We start from the raw sequence: 18,173 nt of genomic DNA, 5'->3' as shown, positions 1-18,173 counted from the left end.
ATCCGAATCCATCCCTTCTATCTGCCTTAACTCATCCACTTATTATTTTTGCTTAGGCTAATATTAATATTTATCTCACAGTCGTTTTTTAATTTATTTACATGAACTGTTTCCAAACGGTTGTCAGTTTAATAAATGTTGAATTAAATGTCATCTGTTATATTAGCACCCCCAACATCTCTAACAGTGTAAAGTGTTAACGACATTAAATCTAAATGTTTAGTGGGCCTGCTTTTGATGAAGGAGTTCATTCCACATTTAACATCTGCTCCACTCCAGAGTTTGGCCACAGATCACAAGCTTAATTGAATAATGGAGGACTGTAATAGGATAGAGTGGACATACATGATCAATTGAAAGGTTTCCCCTCTCTGTCTGGTGGTATAAGCATAGAAATGACCTAAGATCCTTGACAACATGCGATGAGAGGTGCAAGCCAACATTAAATATCTGTTTAATGTGTGATTTAAACCTAAATATGCATCCATACTCGTTTGCATCTGCCAGTATGATAGCGGTGTGGATAGCATTATGAAAGACAAAACTTTTTTTTTTTTTACCATGATTTATATGTCCTGCTAGCAAAAGAAATGGTAACAGGGGGATTGCCAAGATAGGCCTAATGTTGCCCCCATGAGGTGACTTTATGTCTCTTTAAGTTGAGAATACGCTACATGCTAATTTTAAAGCCGAATTTAATAAATGTTAATCATTTCTTAGTGTAAAACTTTTTAAATCTAGAAAAATGACCTTTAATCACGTCAAATTGATGAAATCTAGTTTGTTCTCTTAGATAGCCTAAGAGATCGTTGTCTTAAAACTTGCAAAAATACATTTGTAGCCTAGGCCTACTTTCTAACTGGGGGAGAGAGAAAAAAACTTAAAAGCAAACGCATTGCAGTGATTGGATCTGAAATGGCCCATCTGTGGTAATCTGAGTGAGCCAACACGTAAGAGGTGAGACTGGCGCCCTTAAAACAACTTTTCAGGCCGAACAACTATCAAAAGTTTCTCAATCAACGTCATTGCCTTTCGCTCTCCCTTATATATTTTTTTCCGCCTCAGAACTTCTTTCCCAAACTCAAACCATTCGATTTCTATTTATTTCCCCCCACCGTTCGTTCTATCAGCCTTCTCATCCGATCTTACCATTTTCACACCTCCAAGCCTCAACTCCAGCTATTAAACCCATTCTTCGCGAGCGGTGCCCGAGTGGCCGTCACTCTCTTTCCTGTCGTGTTCTCCATCCCATCTCGTTTTCTCATCGTTTTGTATTTAATTAGTTAATGCATTAATTATTTACGCCCCAATACCTGCACTATTAACATACCCTTTCCCCCTAATCCCCCCCAGCTCACCCTGTCAGCTGTGGGGCTGTTTCCGTAAACGCTGAAAAAAGCCGTTACGCGGCTCTAGTTTTTTTCCCTTTTACCCCATACCTCTTTTTCACTCCATTTCTCGTTCTTCCCCTCTTTGCCCCCTACCTATTTCCCCACAGCCATCTCTTCTCCGTCTATCTTTCTTTTTGCCCCCCTTCGCCCCATACACTCTCTGCTTTTCTCAGTGCCTTGCAGTCGCCTCCGTCGGCTAGTCTCTCTCCCCGGCGTTGGAATTATGAAAAATGCGCCCATCGACAGAGCGCCTCAGCTTCGATTAGCCGAGATGGGACATGACAGGCCGCGATCAATACTTATACCGTCCTATAACGTGTCAACTAATGAATCAATCTCGGCTAAATTTTCCATTTTTCAAAAGCCGACGCGAGAGACTGGAATATCCTCTTTTGTAAAGATATTATTATCGATTTCGTCGGCAATTTGACATCGGGGGTAGTTAATTCCACTCTAGAATAAAATTGAAAACACTTGAGATTGAAGTGAGAGAGGTAGAGAGAGGGAGGGAGGAGAGGGCAGAACAGAGCGGGAGGGGGAGAGACGGTTGTTGACTTGATAAAAGAGGATGGGAAGGGATGGAAGAAGGGAAAGGTGGAAGAAGAGATACCAGGGATGGCAAAGGATAGAAAATCTATCTATCTATCTATCTATCTATCTATCTATCTATCTATCTATCTATCTATCTATCTATCTATCTATCTATCTATCTATCTATCTATCTATCTATCTATCTATCTATCTATCTATCTATCTATCTTTGTCCTCTCTATCTATGTTTGTCCTCTCTATCTATCTATCTATCTATCTATCTATCTATCTATCTATCTATCTATCTATCTATCTATCTATCTATCTATCTATCTATCTATCTATGTTTGTCCTCTCTATCTATCTATCTATCTATCTATCTATCTATCTATCTATCTATCTATCTATCTATCTATCTATCTATCTATCTATCTATCTATCTATCTATCTATCTTTGTCCTCTCTATCTATGTTTGTCCTCTCTATCTATCTATCTATCTATCTATCTATCTATCTATCTATCTATCTATCTATCTATCTATCTATCTATCTATCTATGTTTGTCCTCTCTATCTATCTATCTATCTATCTATCTATCTATCTATCTATCTATCTATCTATCTATCTATCTATCTATCTATCTATCTATCTATCTATCTATCTATCTATCTCCTCTCTATCTATCTATCTATCTATCTATCTATCTATCTATCTATCTATCTATCTATCTATCTATCTATCTATCTATCTATCTATCTATCTATCTATCTATCTATCTGTCTGTCTGTCTGTCTGTCTGTCTGTCTGTCTGTCTGTCTGTCTGTCTATCTATCTATCTATCTATCTATCTATCTATCTATCTATCTATCTATGTTTGTCCTCTCTATCTATCTATCTATCTATCTATCTATCTATCTATCTATCTATCTATCTATCTATCTATCTATCTATCTATCTATCTATCTATCTATCTATCTATCTATCTATCTATCTGTCTGTCTGTCTGTCTGTCTGTCTGTCTGTCTGTCTGTCTGTCTATCTATCTATCTATCGATCTATCGGTCTGTCTGTCTGTCTGTCTGTCTGTCTGTCTGTCTGTCTATCTATATATATACAATTACAGCTCCAGAAACATAACAGGATGAGTTTTGCAGAATTTGATTGATAAAGCTCTGGTTATAGACATGCATTTGATATTTTCATGAGGTGGTTTCTAGACCTATAATAAAATAGCTATTTCTGCACTTTTTGTGATGATGTCCAAGTGAATTTGTTTGGGGAGCCAGTTCCAAATTTAAGGTGAGAGCATTCATTTACTGTATGCTAGGTTTGTGTATAGAGAACACACAAAAAAACAGACACAAGAAAAGGAAGAACAAGAAAGAGGATTGAGGGATTAAAAGGCAGAAAGGAATAGAGGAGGGCAGAGAGAAGGAGAAAGAGAGAGGGGCAGTCAGCACGCGTGTCAGAGTGAAATATAGATGGAGGAGGCCAGTGTGTGTGGGGGTCAGAAAGGTGCAGTGTAACTGTCGACAATCACAGCCTTATTTACCTGTCAAAAACACTATCATCCCACACAGCCCCAGCCAAGCAATTTCTGCTGTCGCTCCCTCCCTCTTCTTTCTCTCGTTCTCTGCCTCCAATTACAAGCTAGAGGGCTATTTCTCTTCAGGACAAAAACACTGCCCGCCAGCCCTCCCTCTCTCTTCCGATCACCCTCTTTTTCTCTCCCTCTTTTGCCCCTACTCCCTTAGCCAACAGTTGCAGAGTGGAAATGAACAAGCTGTAAACACACACCACTTAGCACCATGTGTGTGAGTGTGTATCTGTCAGTGTGTTTGTGTGTGTGCAAAGAGTTTTGTGAAGACAAGTACCGACTAAGATGACAAACCTGACTGCTCAGTGACTGACAGCTGTGATGACCCTCACCTCTGATCAGTGACTGTTTCCTTGTTGTTTAAGCAGAACATCAGCGCTTATTTTAAGCATTGTACTGCAGCATATTGCCATGATAAACACGGGTGAGGTGATGTCGAGTCTATATCTATACCGTATGTACAAATATGCTCATTCATTGACAGCAATGAGAAGCTAAACAGTTGAACAACCAAAACCGAGCTAAGGCTAAAGCTGCTATTGTGCCGTCTGAGGGGGAAACTGGACATTGTAACAACATTAAAAACGACTGAGAGCTTTTCATGTCATCACTGACAGAAAGAAAATGGCACACAGTTATTGTGTGGTGATTGTATAAGGCTTGTGACCCCCCCCCCCCCCCCCAAAAAAAAAAAAGCATAACAGATAGTGCTGAAGAAAGGATTCACTAAACAGTATTTTCAGAATTAAAAAAAAATATTTTGATCTATCCTTTAAAGTAGAAGATGAATGAAATAGAAGTTGTACTCAATGTATGTATTGTAGTTTTTATTAATGTAGGGCAGGACTTCATTATGACATTTTTGACAAAGAGTACAAAATGGATTAATCGTTCAGAATGAGACACATATACCGAAACTCATATACATTATTTTCATGCCAACTTTAAGTTTCCCAGGCCTTCTATGAACATCCCACATCAGAGTCTATGGAGTTTCCACATGTTGATCTTGAAGTGAGTCTTGTGGCTAATTCTCACTCTTACAGACTTTAATGAGTTCACATTTACATATCTCTTGCTTATGGTTCCACCACAAGCTCAGCACCCCCATACTTTGAATCGCTCCTATGAGTCTACACCCCCACCAGAAGCCTTCGCTCAGCTAATGAGCGGAGGCTGGTGGCACCATCACAAAGAGGCATGAAATCCCTCTCCAGAACTTTTTCATTCACCGTTCCCAGTTGGTGAAACAATCTTTTGACCTCCATACACATGGCAGAATCACTCGCTTCATTCAAAAGACAGGTAAAAACTCATCTCTTCCATGAGCACTTAATCTTAACATTAAAAAGAAATAAAAAAAAACTTCCTCTTCCTCCTCTAGTTTTCTCTTTTCCCTCCCTATTCTAGCTTTTGCTACTCTGAGTAATATCCAAATCTTTGTATTTAGGGAACTTTTTGCGTTTCTTCGCCTCTTCATGACAGGTCGCTTCCTTTACTCCTCAGTTGTAAGTCGCTTTGGATAAAACCGTCTGCTAAATGCATAAATATAAATGTAAATATCATTTTTAAAAAGTATATTTAAATGCTTATTTGGCGTGTTGTCTGGGGAAGGGTTTCGAGCTCGGAATTTGGCCTGAACTCAGAGTACCCTGAGTTTTCAATTAAATGTTAAATGTTAATTTCCAACACTTCCAGTGCTTTGGGTTTATTTTAAGCCAGCAATACAGTAATTTTTAAACAATAGTTGATTTAAATTACCCAGTAAATTTGGATTACCTAACCACTGGGATAAAACTACCCAATTGCTGGGTTTGTCCATTTTCAACCCAACTTGGGTTGTTTTTTTACCCAGCATATTTTAGAGTGTACACACACAATACTGAATACATGTGTATGTGTCTCTATAAAGTATATTTATTGTATAATGTAAAATGCAAGTTGACTAATGTAATATTACATTACAGTAACTATACAGTATTACAGTATAGTGAACATTGTCTGATGATTACAGACCTGTTAAGCGTTGTAACACAGTTGTTCTCCCAACATTTGGCTGTAACTTTCAACCATAAGGTCATCTCTGAGAACATTGACATTAGTGGCTCTTAGTTCTTCAGAATTGGACTCTTCTCTTCCACTGTTCTGCCTCCATACCCCTCAACCATAGATGCTTATTCTTCTTCTTTCTAAGTATTTACCCTGTTTTTTTCTCTTGTTGTTCTACCATCATCAGAAAACTGTGTTGTGCTATATGCTCGCCAAATGAAGGTTCATGAGATGCACCTCTGAGTATTATACGAGTATAATACATTTTGATCAACATGACATAAGCGATTGAAAATATAGGAAACCATATACAATTGTACATAATCAATAGCATTTGCAATTTGTTCAAAACAATGAAAAATAGCTTTTATGATTTGCACAAGTGACCAGATGATGTGGAGGTTTAACAAGTAGTTTTGAAAATTTCAGTTGTGATCTGAGAAATGAACCAAAGCGACTGAGAAACACTGTTAATATCACAACCCTAGCGGGAAAGCTGATCCAGGTACAGCATTTAGAGCATTTCTGGCCAGCCTGTTAACTGACAGAGAGTGACAGATAACAAAGGTGGCCATTGCAGAGCTTGGTTGATATGCTGTGGACTCACAGTTACAAGGCCGGATGGATACGTGGGTGGCATGCCTTTGTAGTAAAGTGTCACTCAGTCACAATGACACACACATTCGAGTCTACATACTCAACCACTAACACGTTATCTGTCTGAATGATACAAGCTCAATGAGTGCCGAACACATGATCGACAGACAGAAAGACAGACAGAGTTTTTGTGCTGAAGAGTAGACATGAATTTAAACACATTAACTATATTACATTTTATTTTAGGCTATGAATAATAATAATAATATAGGTTAATAATAGGAATTGCTATAGAATAAAACATATTATACTTATATTTTATTCATTTTATACTACTGTAAGCAATGCTAGCGCTAATGCCAGTGACAAGTTATATTTGACTTGTTCATTGTTTAAATAAGTTATGTTAGTATGTGCTATGATAGTTGTTGATTTGAACTGAAATAGATCAGATTCATTGGTGCAGGACAAAAATATAACACCTCTAACTCAATTTGGCTTGTTGGTTGAACGTGAATTCACTCAAAGTTGTCAGAACTATAAAAAAATGTATGCTAATTGTTTTGATGAGCCAACAGACAGACAGACAGACAGACAGACAGACAGACAGACAGACAGACAGACAGACAGACAGACAGACAGACAGACAGACAGACAGACAGACAGACAGACAGACAGACAGACAGACAGACAGACAGACAGACAGACAGACAGACCGACCGACCGACCGACCGACCGACCGACCGACCGACCGACCGACCGACCGACCGACCGACCGACCGACATAGATAGATAGATAGATAGATAGATAGATAGATAGATAGATAGATAGATAGATAGATAGATAGATAGATAGATAGCCCAACAGTTAAATCTCTTGCACTCAATAACCACAATCCTATCAGAATTGCTGGTGTACAATATAACATTTCAACACTTACAACTGCAATAGTTAGAATGAATACATGACTTCACACAACGATTACTTCAACTTATATTAGTCTGGACCCTTTTACAATTTTTGTCCATTACATAAACTCCTCATGTGTGCACTATAATTTTGCAAAAATATGCTAACTGAACATAATTATTTGAAGGTTGACTTTTTTTGTATCAAAAACACTTTTCTTTTATTGGTCGGATGAAATATGCTAATTTTTTTTTTAGATAAACAATAGAAGACCTGAAATATTTCAGTTGGTGTTCAATGAATCTAAAATATATGAAAGTTAAATTTTTATCATTACATTATGGAAAATAATGAACTTTTATCACATATGCTAATTTTTTTAGAAGGACCTGCATATATTTCTACAGCACCGCATGTACAGTTTTTCCTATGTTCACATTTCTTCTTTAGGTTTTTTTTTGTGCTATTCAGTGCTGTCTTTTCATGTATCTCAATGACATGTTCTGTCAATAAAATACAGTACAAACAGTAAGAGAATATTTTGCATTCTCTTGCAATTACACTCACACATACACTAAGATGTAACTTACAATTGACAATAATTGTCATCAAAACTTTAGCCATAGTTTCCATCAGAACATCCCTTCAGAGTAAACCGTTATATTGACAACATGACTAAACAATTTGACTGTCTTATCCGTGCACATTGACACAAGGACTTGTCATTCTGATGGCACTGTCATGTTCATTGACACAGATATTTACTTTTAAGAGATGAACTAAGGATTTTGAGTAAGAGAGTGGCTTTTGCAGCTTATCCATGGTGTTTTGCTGTTTGTACTAATTGTTTTGAGAAATGCACTTTACCGTTTTGCAAATTGTGAGTTTGATTCGAGAAATGTACCAAAGCAACTAAATGAGCTTTACATTTAGAGTAAACGAATGAACAAATAACGTGTTTTGAGAGATAAAAAAACAAGTGTTACAGTCAAACTGACAAGGGTCATATAGTCGGCTTTAAAAGCATCAGCGTTCTCTAAGAATTCTGAGTTCTGATTTTCAATTGAGGGGATTTTTAAGGGTTGATAACATTTTGAAAGGTCAAATATGTGCCCTGTTATCAACAAGTGACAACTGGTGAAAGATAGTGTCAAAAATAAAGAACTGATACAAATGGAAAGGCTGGATAAAAGCAAAAACCCATCGCAAAAGCTGGAGAATCAAAATTTACTGACCAGTGAAGTGGCAAAACTGAGACACCTCTGGAGAGGAAAGCACCAGGGAGATTGCTTTGACAAATTTTGCGAGTCACTGTGATGTGGAAACCATATCACGGCTACCAATCCCCAAGATCTGCCACCAGCTTCTGTAACTGGGCTGTCACCTTCTTTAACAGTGTGAATCCACTGTGAGATTTATGAGAACAGATGTGTACCTGACAAAAAGCATTATGTGTAATAACAAATTATGATATCAACAGCGAGGGGGAATATAACTTCCCATAAATAAACAGTATAGCACTGGACAAATAAGATATTACATACCAAGTTGTGCTTTAAAAGATATTTAAAAAATGTAGCTTAATTTTATATATATATATATATATATATATATATATATATATATAAAGTAACATTTTCATAAGTTAAACTTTAAAAAATAATGGAGGCAAAAAGATAGATAGAGGGAGAAAGAGAATGGAAAGACAGAAAGAAAAGAATTTAAGAAGGGAAGATGGGGAGGGGGCAAAAGAGAGTGATGGTGGATTGAGTGTGTGTTAATGCGCTGTGCTGTGGATTAGTACGGGCCGCCCGGGCAGCTGAGCAGAACCAGCCAGCCCTCACAAACCAATCAGGCCTTCATTAGGCCAGGCGGGGGGGATCGATGCTCAGCCCACATCAATTAAACAGGCCCCAAACCATGCACACTCTTTAACACACACACTCACAACTATCCTGCACCTGTACGTTCTATTCTGTTCTACTTTAGATGTGCACTTTATCATACATTTCATGACACTTAGGATAAATACTATTGTGAAATCACACTTGAAACCCCAAATAAATAAAGCATATCTTTCTCTGTAAACTCTCTTTTTAGTACAATGCCATAAACTCTTGACACATAAATGCCACACATTTACCTCTGCATCCCACAAACACCCCCCATTGTGTTGAGAGGTCTTTTTCACTCTCTCTCACAGACTCTGTAAGTTTTGCACATGGATACACCCATCGTTCACTGTGTATTTACAGCCCCTTGCATGTTTGTTTATTACATATTGGGGCTCATTTTACACTGCTTTCCACTACTGATAAGAATGTACAGTAGTGTGTTCAGCTGTTTTTAACATGTTTCATGTTTAGATCCGTACTGCAGACTTCAGAAAATGCAACAATTCAATCTGATATGGGTTTTGTTTGAAAATGTTACACTAAGTATATGTGTGTGAAATGGGGATGAATAAATGATAACAGAAGTTTTTCCTTTTGGGGGGTGAGCAGAGTTTGTCCAGGATCACTCTGAGTTTTCTCTCTCATGTCAGGAAATGGAAATCCCGGAGTGGACCGGAGAATACTTATTATTATTAATACTTATTATTAAAGAAGCAGTTTAGTGGATATGTGTCACATCGCTCCACTGGCAGACTAACTTCAAAGGGTTAGTTCACCCAAAAATAAAATTTATGTCATTAATGACTCACCCTAATGTCGTTCCTCATGTAAGACCTCTGTTCATCATCGGAACACAGTTTAAGATATTATATATTTTAGTCCCTGAGCATATGCTGTCTATGAACACTTTACTGTCCATGTCCAAAAAAAAAAGCTAATAAAAATATCATCAAAGTAGTCCATATGTGATATCAGTTAGTTGATTAGAACATCTTAGAAGCATCGAAAATACATTTTGGTCCAAAAATATCAAAAACTATGATTTTATTCAGCATTGTCTTCTCTTCCGTGTTCCTCCAAAAAGATTCAAATGGTTCATGAATCAGTGAAAAGATCAATGATTCGGGTCGCCAATGTCACATGATTTCAGCAGTTTGCCGGTTTGACGCGATCTGAACTGCTGAAATCACGTGACATTGGCGACAATGCTGAATAAAGTCATAGTTTTTGATATTTTTGGACCAAAATGTATTTTCGATGCTTCAAGAGCTTATAATCAGCCAACTGATGTCACATAGGGACTACTTTGATGATGTTTTTATTCCCTTTCTGGACATGAACAGTATAGTGTGCATAGACTGCATATGCTCTGGGACTAAAATATAAAATATCTTAAACTGTGTTCCGATGATGAACAGAGGTCTTACGTGAGGAACGACATTAGGGTGAGTCATTAATGAGATAAATTTCATTTTTGGGTAAACTAACCCTTAAGTCTGTGCATTGCTTTACACTTTGGCTTCATTTGGAAGTAATTTTGTTTGCAGAGAACAAATATATAACTGACCATTCAAAAAATGCAGATAATAATAGTTACTGAACTGATAGAATCTTTTTTTTTTTTTTGTAGAACTGATGTACAAAAGCAATATCACACTCACAATAATGCTGCAGTCGAGGCCTTTTGAGTTAGCACGGTTACCTGTGGCCTCATGCCTGCAGCCAAATAACAGCAGTGCAGATGTTCAGTCTTAAATAAAATAAATAAAAATAAAACAAAAATCCGTTAACAAAATTGTTAATAATCAGGTCAGTGTTCAGGACTAAAGATAGGCAGCACAGAGAGACTGAGCCATACACGTGTAGAATGCCCTCTAGTGTACGCTGTCTACGGTCTGTTATATGGAACATGAGCACGAGACGAGAACAAACCTGCAGAAAATGCATGTATACTCTCGCGTCCAGCCTGAAGTTACACTTACCCACACAAACGCGCGCGCAACATCGATAACAGCCAATTACATCCACGCTCGCACACAGAAAGTCTTGAACACACAATTACACGCGCTACGGACAACCTTTTATTAACACTCAATTACACACACGCATAAATCACCAACGAAGCGCGCACCGCGCCGTGACCGCAGGAGCGCGCACGGGTCGTTAGCCTTCACGCGCTCAAAACCTAAAGGAAGACGGTGCGCGAGAGAGAAGGAGGAAAGAAGGAGGAAGAGAGAGACGGAGCGAGACTCAAAATAAACGTGTCTGTGTTAGACGATTACCGGGCCGCGCTTCCTGCCCCGCCATATCACCTGCGTTCAGCAGCATTGACACGTCAGTCTGCGACGGCTAACGCGTTGTGACAGCGCTTAGATTATAATATCTGGCCCGTATTACTGGGCATTAGCGCTATTACGGCACCCCGCCCTCGCTTAGCCCGCTCAGGTGGACCATTTTGGAAATGGAGAAAAAGAAATGAGGAAACCGATAAAAATGCATGGAGGAGAGCGAGACGGGGGAAACAAGGGGTACTCATTAAGTTATCCCACAACTGAGAAGTAGACTAAAATATCTGAAACATGCCAACAGTTTGGACCTAAATTAAACTATTAGAGGGGGGTCCAATGAGTGCTAAACTCCCTGAAAGTGGCATTGTTTGTTTCAGAGAGGCCTGCAAAGCAGTAACGCATCCTGATCCTATTAGATAGATGATTAAGCTTTAGTGGAAAGAGATCAGCAAGTTCTATTAGAAGTAAAACCGTTTATCTAAATTAATTTATGCTTTTTTTTTAAAGGATGTGCGTAATTACAAGACTTGGGTGCAATCTTCTTAACATGTTCTTTTGGGTTAGAAATGATGAAGAGTATGAATCAACCCTGGAGAAGATGATTTACGGTTTGAACAGCGACACGCTTGACTCTGCATTGCTTTTCAAAAACCCTCATTTATTACACAAAGAATACACTTATATATCTAGGTCTTGTTGTTTTAATTAGGGAAATTAATAAGTACGAATAAATTAATACTGTCTTGTCTAGGCCCATGGCAGCTTCAATAACGGGGCATTTCTGGACAAGGATACATTTGTGCAGCGCAATTAATGCTTAATAAGTAAGTGATTAATTATGATTAGCACACGGAATCGTGGTAATGGTCTCTCAGTGAGCTCACAGAAAACCTCGACGTGTTTATTCGCTCATGAGCCCGTATATTCATCTCTGTCTGTGGGTGTGATCATCTGAACCCCAATCTACATATCCAAACGTGAGTGAGTGGGTTCACTTACATCTCCATTTGTGCTGGAGGCCTATTTGTTCTGCTCACTGTGGATGGTTGTTCCCTTTGTCTATTCATCAGCAGGCCATTAGTGGTGCGCCGTTTGAACGGCTTGGTGCACACAGACGTCATATGATTAAAGAAGCATTCGTTTCCCCCCCTAGATGTCTTTATTTGCACTGTGGGAAGGGGTGTGAGTGTTAGATGTCTTCTTTGTCACCCCAGCAGGGTAATATAGTGTGGATCGGAGGCGTCCATCAATCGAGGAACTGTGATATCCACAATCGAAAGCTTGTGCCATGGGGCGTAGGGTTCCACGGGTGCCAGTTGTCTCCAAGGCAGCCTCGACAGACTCTTGACAGGTGAAATGATGACATCATGACCATCTCCTTTGGCGAAACGTGAAGGCTACGGTCGAGGCCAAACTTCAGATGAGGTAGATGTACTGCAACTCAAAACTGCTCTCAGTTGGTCTGGACTGGTAGAGTGGCCATTTGACCAGAACACTGGCAACACTTGAAGATGACTATAGTTACTTTTGAGACAATTCATACAAAGAGGCTGGGGCATTTTTTTCCCCTTTCTCTCCCTCTCTCCCACTCACTCACAATGTTCATTGCCCAGAAAAATAATTTCTTGGTCATTTCAACCCTTTTGTGAGCGACAATCAATTTCTCTTCTTTTCATGATGGTTTGAGAGTGTGCGCACAGAAGTTTGACCTTCTCTAAAAGATCTATCAATTCATCCATCCTGCAATCTGTCTATTTATGTTGTGATCGCTCTGCTTTTTCGTGTTCGTTGATGTGAGAGCATCCATAGGCTCATCTGGTCGTCAATCCGTCATCTTGTGTGGCATTCTGCAATTATCTAGCTACAATATAAGAAAAAGAAAAATCAGTTGATGGCGGAAAAGGAAAAAAAGAGGCTGTTGTTTGGCCAAATGCATAGCCTACAGAAGAATGGATTCATACACTGTATATAAAAGTCACATATAGACTCCTCACAAGGTTTAGGGGAAAACATATCCTACCTGAATTCCAGATCTTGATTTCATTGGTTCATCTGTCTCTTGAGTTAATTGGTCCAACATGAATAACATAACAGTTTTTACACACACAAGTTAAGACATTTATACATATTATATATAGTCCTTCATTCATTCTGTTTGTTCAAAGTGAAGTAAAGGACTCTCTTTATTAATGGGTCATTGAATCATTGGTTCACCTGATTCATTCGCTCAGAACGCAGATTCATTAAAAAAATAAACACCGCTGTGCACACTCTTACTTTATATTTGTACTGGCAAAATTGAGCAAAAGCAGACAATATTATTGTCTAAAATATAACACAATATTAAATTCTTATTTATTGAATTGTTGTATAAAATCAATACCACATTTGCACCCGAGCTATTCAAGATAAAAACATCCTTCATGTGACATTGCTATAGACTGATATATTTCAAATGTTTATTTCTTTTTAATTTTGATGATTATAACTGACAACTAAGAAAAATCCCCTATTCAGTATCTCAGAAAATCAAAAAAGACCAATACAAAGAAAGGATTTTTAAAAATCTTGGCCAACTGAAAAGTTTGAACATGAAAAGTATGAGCATGTACAGCACTCAGTACTTAGTTGGGGCTCCTTTTGCCTGAATTACTGCAGCAATGCGGCTTGGTATGGAGTCGATCATCTCACTGCTCAGGTGAGAGCCCAGGTTGCTCTGATAGTGGCCTTCAGCTCTTCTGCATTGTTGAGTCTGGCATATTGCTAGCCTAGAAATCTAGACGCACCCTAGCGGCAGCAAATTTAATCTGCCCGCAAGTGTCGTCTCAATACCCTTCTGAGCTGTATTCCTCTCAATCTGGACGGGCCAATCACATCGTGTATAGTGTCGGCGGGCGGGGCCATAATGACGACGGCCGAGTTGCGTTTGCGTGCTTCTGTTGTCTAGTAAACACAGAAACTGGCGAACGGCGGCGGTCTTTCGAATCAGCTTTGACTGCGATTCTGGAAGACTTGGAGTTAAGCTTTTCTCTGAGAAAAGAACGGCACTGAAGTCATTCTTAAAAAGGGAAGATGTGTTCGGAGTTTAGCCGACCGGATACGGCGAATGTTTAATCTATCAACAAGCTCTGTTTCACCTTCGTTGCTCTGGTTGGTGTAGCGCTATCCTATCGTGTGCAGAGGGAGTTTAAAAGACAACCGTTTATCCCGCCCCTCGGATTGAGCCCTGTCTATGGTGAGTTTCCAGACCAAACATCTTGATGTGGGTCTGGCTTGTCAGGCTACCATATTGCATCTTCCTCTTCACAATACCCCATAGAAAATCTTAAGGTCAGGCAAGTTTGCTGGCCAATTAAGAACAGGGATACCCTGGTCCTTAAACCAGGTACTGGTTGCTTTACCCTGATTTTCAAAGGAAATGCAAAATTTACTTTTATCAGACAACATAACTTTGGACCACTCAGTAGTCCTTTTTGTCTTTATTTCAGGCGACACGCTTCTGACACTGTCTGCTGTTCAAGAGTGGCTTGACACAATGCGGAATGCGGAAACCCATCTCTTGCATACGTCTCTGCGTAGTGGTTCTTGAAGCACTGACTCCAGCTGCAGTACACTCTTTGTGAATCTCCCCCACATTTTTGAATAGGTTTTGTTTCACAATCCTCTCCAGGGTGCATTATCCCTTTTCCTTCCCTTCGCCTCTCTATTAATGTGCTTGGACATAGAGCTCTGTGAACGACCAGCCTCTTTTGAAATGACCTTATGTGTCTTGCCCTCTTTGTACAAGGTGTCATGGTCGTCTTCTGTCTAATCAGCAGTCTTCCCCACGATTGTGTAGCCTACAGAACTAGACTGAGAGACCATTTAAAGGCCTTTACAGGTGTTTTGAGTTGATTAGAGAGTGGCACCAGGTGTCTTCAAAACTGAACCTTTTTAAAATATTCAAATTTTCTAAGATACTGAATTTGGGATTTTGCTTAGTTGTCAGTTATAATCATAAAAATAAATATATGAAAAATAAACATTTGAAATATACCAGTCTTTGTGTAATGAATGATTATAATCTACAAGTTTCACTTTTTGAATGCAATTTGTGAAATTACAAAATCTGCAAAACTACTTTAAAACAAGGGAAGAATGGTCATACCAAAAATTCTGTACAGAATTTAGTCTAAATTTCTGTGTAGTCTGATCCACAATCCAAGATGCACACGTAGAGTGAAATATTCTTTTATGAACATGGAGTATACACATGAGAAAACTCAAAATACACACTCCACCTTCACACTGTTGACAGAACAAGGAACAGAAAGAATGGATGGTGTTGTTGTATATAGTTGTAGTTAACAGAACAAGAACCAGGTGCGCAACTAAATCGGAAACAATGGCAACAAACTAGAAACGAGAACTCCGACAACATGATCAGAAAACACGGTAAAACCAAATTAAGTTCTCCCTCCGAGAAGGTGCATCCTCACACCGCTTGTCCAAAAGAGGATGGAGGGAGAGTGTTCATGACGTGGGTGAAGACCCAGTAATAGAAACAAAATTAAAGGGGCCGGCAGAGGAGGATCACCATGGAGGAGACGAGGAAGAGAGAAGCCAGGGATGAGATGAAGAGGAAGGAGTGCAACCCACAGCAGTGCCAAGACAAAGGACCACAACAGAACCAATGGAGGGAGTAGCCAGGGTGGTGGCTTGTGGGACTAAGATGGAGACCAGGACTTGATAGACCAGGGTGAAACCGGTGGGAGGAGCAGCTAAGTGGAGCCAGAGGGGTGGAGGGATAAGGCTTACCAAAGGGGTAGAAGTCTGTGGAACAACTAGGATGATGACTGACCAGGGTAAAGCCGGAAGGACAAGGGAGACTGGCGAACCTGAGGGATGACAGACCATGGTGGAGCCAAGGGAGCTATGAGACGATGTGTCAACAGCTCATGGTGAAGTCCAGGGCTTGGAGGCCTGAGGTGGAGCTAGGGGATTTTTACACTAAGGCAGCAAAGCGACGAAGGAGTCTTGAGACTGGGCAAGATCATCAGTGACGAAGGAGTCTTGGACGGAACCAATAGCCCACATAGGAGACAGGAGACTGGATGGGACCGGTGGAGATTGGATATTTTGGGAACATGCATAAGCCAGCTCATCATATACTGTGGTGGGAGTACATTGGCTTTTCTCCAGTCCATTCCATTAAACTCTACTAAAATAACCTCAAGCAAGGATGTTGGTGCCGGCTCACGCACCTGATCAGACTCCACAGATTCCCATATAGACAAATTACTTCCGGCATTACCTCGGGCTCTGGCTTTCTGGTGGGCTCTGGTTAATAATCCATAATGGGCTTGATAGTGGGCTGGTTTGGCTCTAAGTCTGAGGTGGGCTCAGGGTTAGTCTTGTCCTCCTACACTAAGCAAATGGTGAGGGGGGACGAATTCAATAAATTTACAATTTAGTTGTAATAATCGCGTGAGATTTTTCTATGCACGTTGAGTCTTACAACAGCCGGTATGATCCACACTGAGATCTGATCTCACCATTATTAAGTCTGTCTTTGATTACATTTAGAAAAACTGACTACATCCAGAAGATCTGGCAACATCTCTTAGATGCTTGAAGAAATCTTCCTACAAAGCTACAGTACTGATAAAGTTTAGGCAGTTAGATTCTATTTATCAATTAACTTCTATCAACTAAATCAAATCAATATTTTGTCACCAACCTTTGTGTTTAAAACAGCTTTTGTTCTAGGCACAATTGCTCATAGTTTTGAATGTACAAGTGGTTTCTTCAAACATATTGAAAGCGTTTCCACAGTTCTTCTGGGTTTAGTCTGCCTCAGTTTTTTGTTTCTTCATGTAGCCACAGACCGACTCGACAAAACATGGAACTCTAACAATAATGTAACTCCTCTTAAGTTTGTTTGAGTTTTGACATCTGAAGAGGTTCATCGGGAAGCAATCACCTCCTTTCACAGATTTAAATGGTATGACAAGAACAGAAGGGAGACTTCTGGGTTACATAAACAATAAAATTAAAGGTCAGATTTCAATAATTATATTCAATAATTATAAAGGTCACGTTTTTTTGTCTCTGTCTCAGTTTTATTTTAATATCTTCTGGTTACAACAACACACGCTTTCCTATCAATCCCTCCTTTTCCAGTTTTCCTTCATCTTCACTACCATCCTTCTCATCTTTCACCATCCCTTCATTCTCATTGCTTGTTCCTGTCCAGCCACTTTCCCTTTCACTTATTCCCTGTCCCTCCCTGCATCTCTCACACACACACACACACACTGTCCCTTCCAATCTCCCTCTTCCGCTCGCTCTTGCGCTCCCTCACTCGCAGGATGATATTATATATTCCAGTCTGTTCTTTGCATGATTTGGGGAGTAGATGAAGCCATATCCCGCTCTCCTTCTTGGTCTCTCCCTCCCTCTCGCTTCTCGCCTTGTTGTTTAATGTTTCAATTTGGAGGAAGCAAACATTCAATCAGACAGATTAACTGTTTAATGCATGTCATCAGTCAAACTGTCTACAAGAGGGGGACCCTTTGCCTCTCCCCCCATCCAAATGCATACACACACGCACACACACACATACACCCCAACACCCGCACGCTGATGCTCTGACCTTCTTACTCCCAGAATTTCTGTGGCCCATGCAGACACTGTCTACTCTAATATAAATACACACATTCAGCAAGACATGCATGGCTCTCGCTCAGTTATTCTTACATTCATATTAATATAAAAGAGAACTAGATAAAGCATGACTGAAAATGGAGAATCTGGTTTATAAAGGTGACATTATGTGGTAGCAAATAATAAGAAATTCATAAAATCAGTCACATTCAGGTTTACTGAGATGCAGCCTGCAATTTCTGCATGTTGTATGTTGCGCATACTTTTTTG

The sequence above is a fragment of the Pseudorasbora parva genome, chromosome 7, assembly GCF_024679245.1.
Source record: "Pseudorasbora parva isolate DD20220531a chromosome 7, ASM2467924v1, whole genome shotgun sequence".
Lineage (NCBI taxonomy): Eukaryota > Metazoa > Chordata > Actinopteri > Cypriniformes > Gobionidae > Pseudorasbora > Pseudorasbora parva.
The sequence above is the reverse complement of the archived record's forward strand: the minus strand, read 5'-3'. Positions refer to the sequence as shown.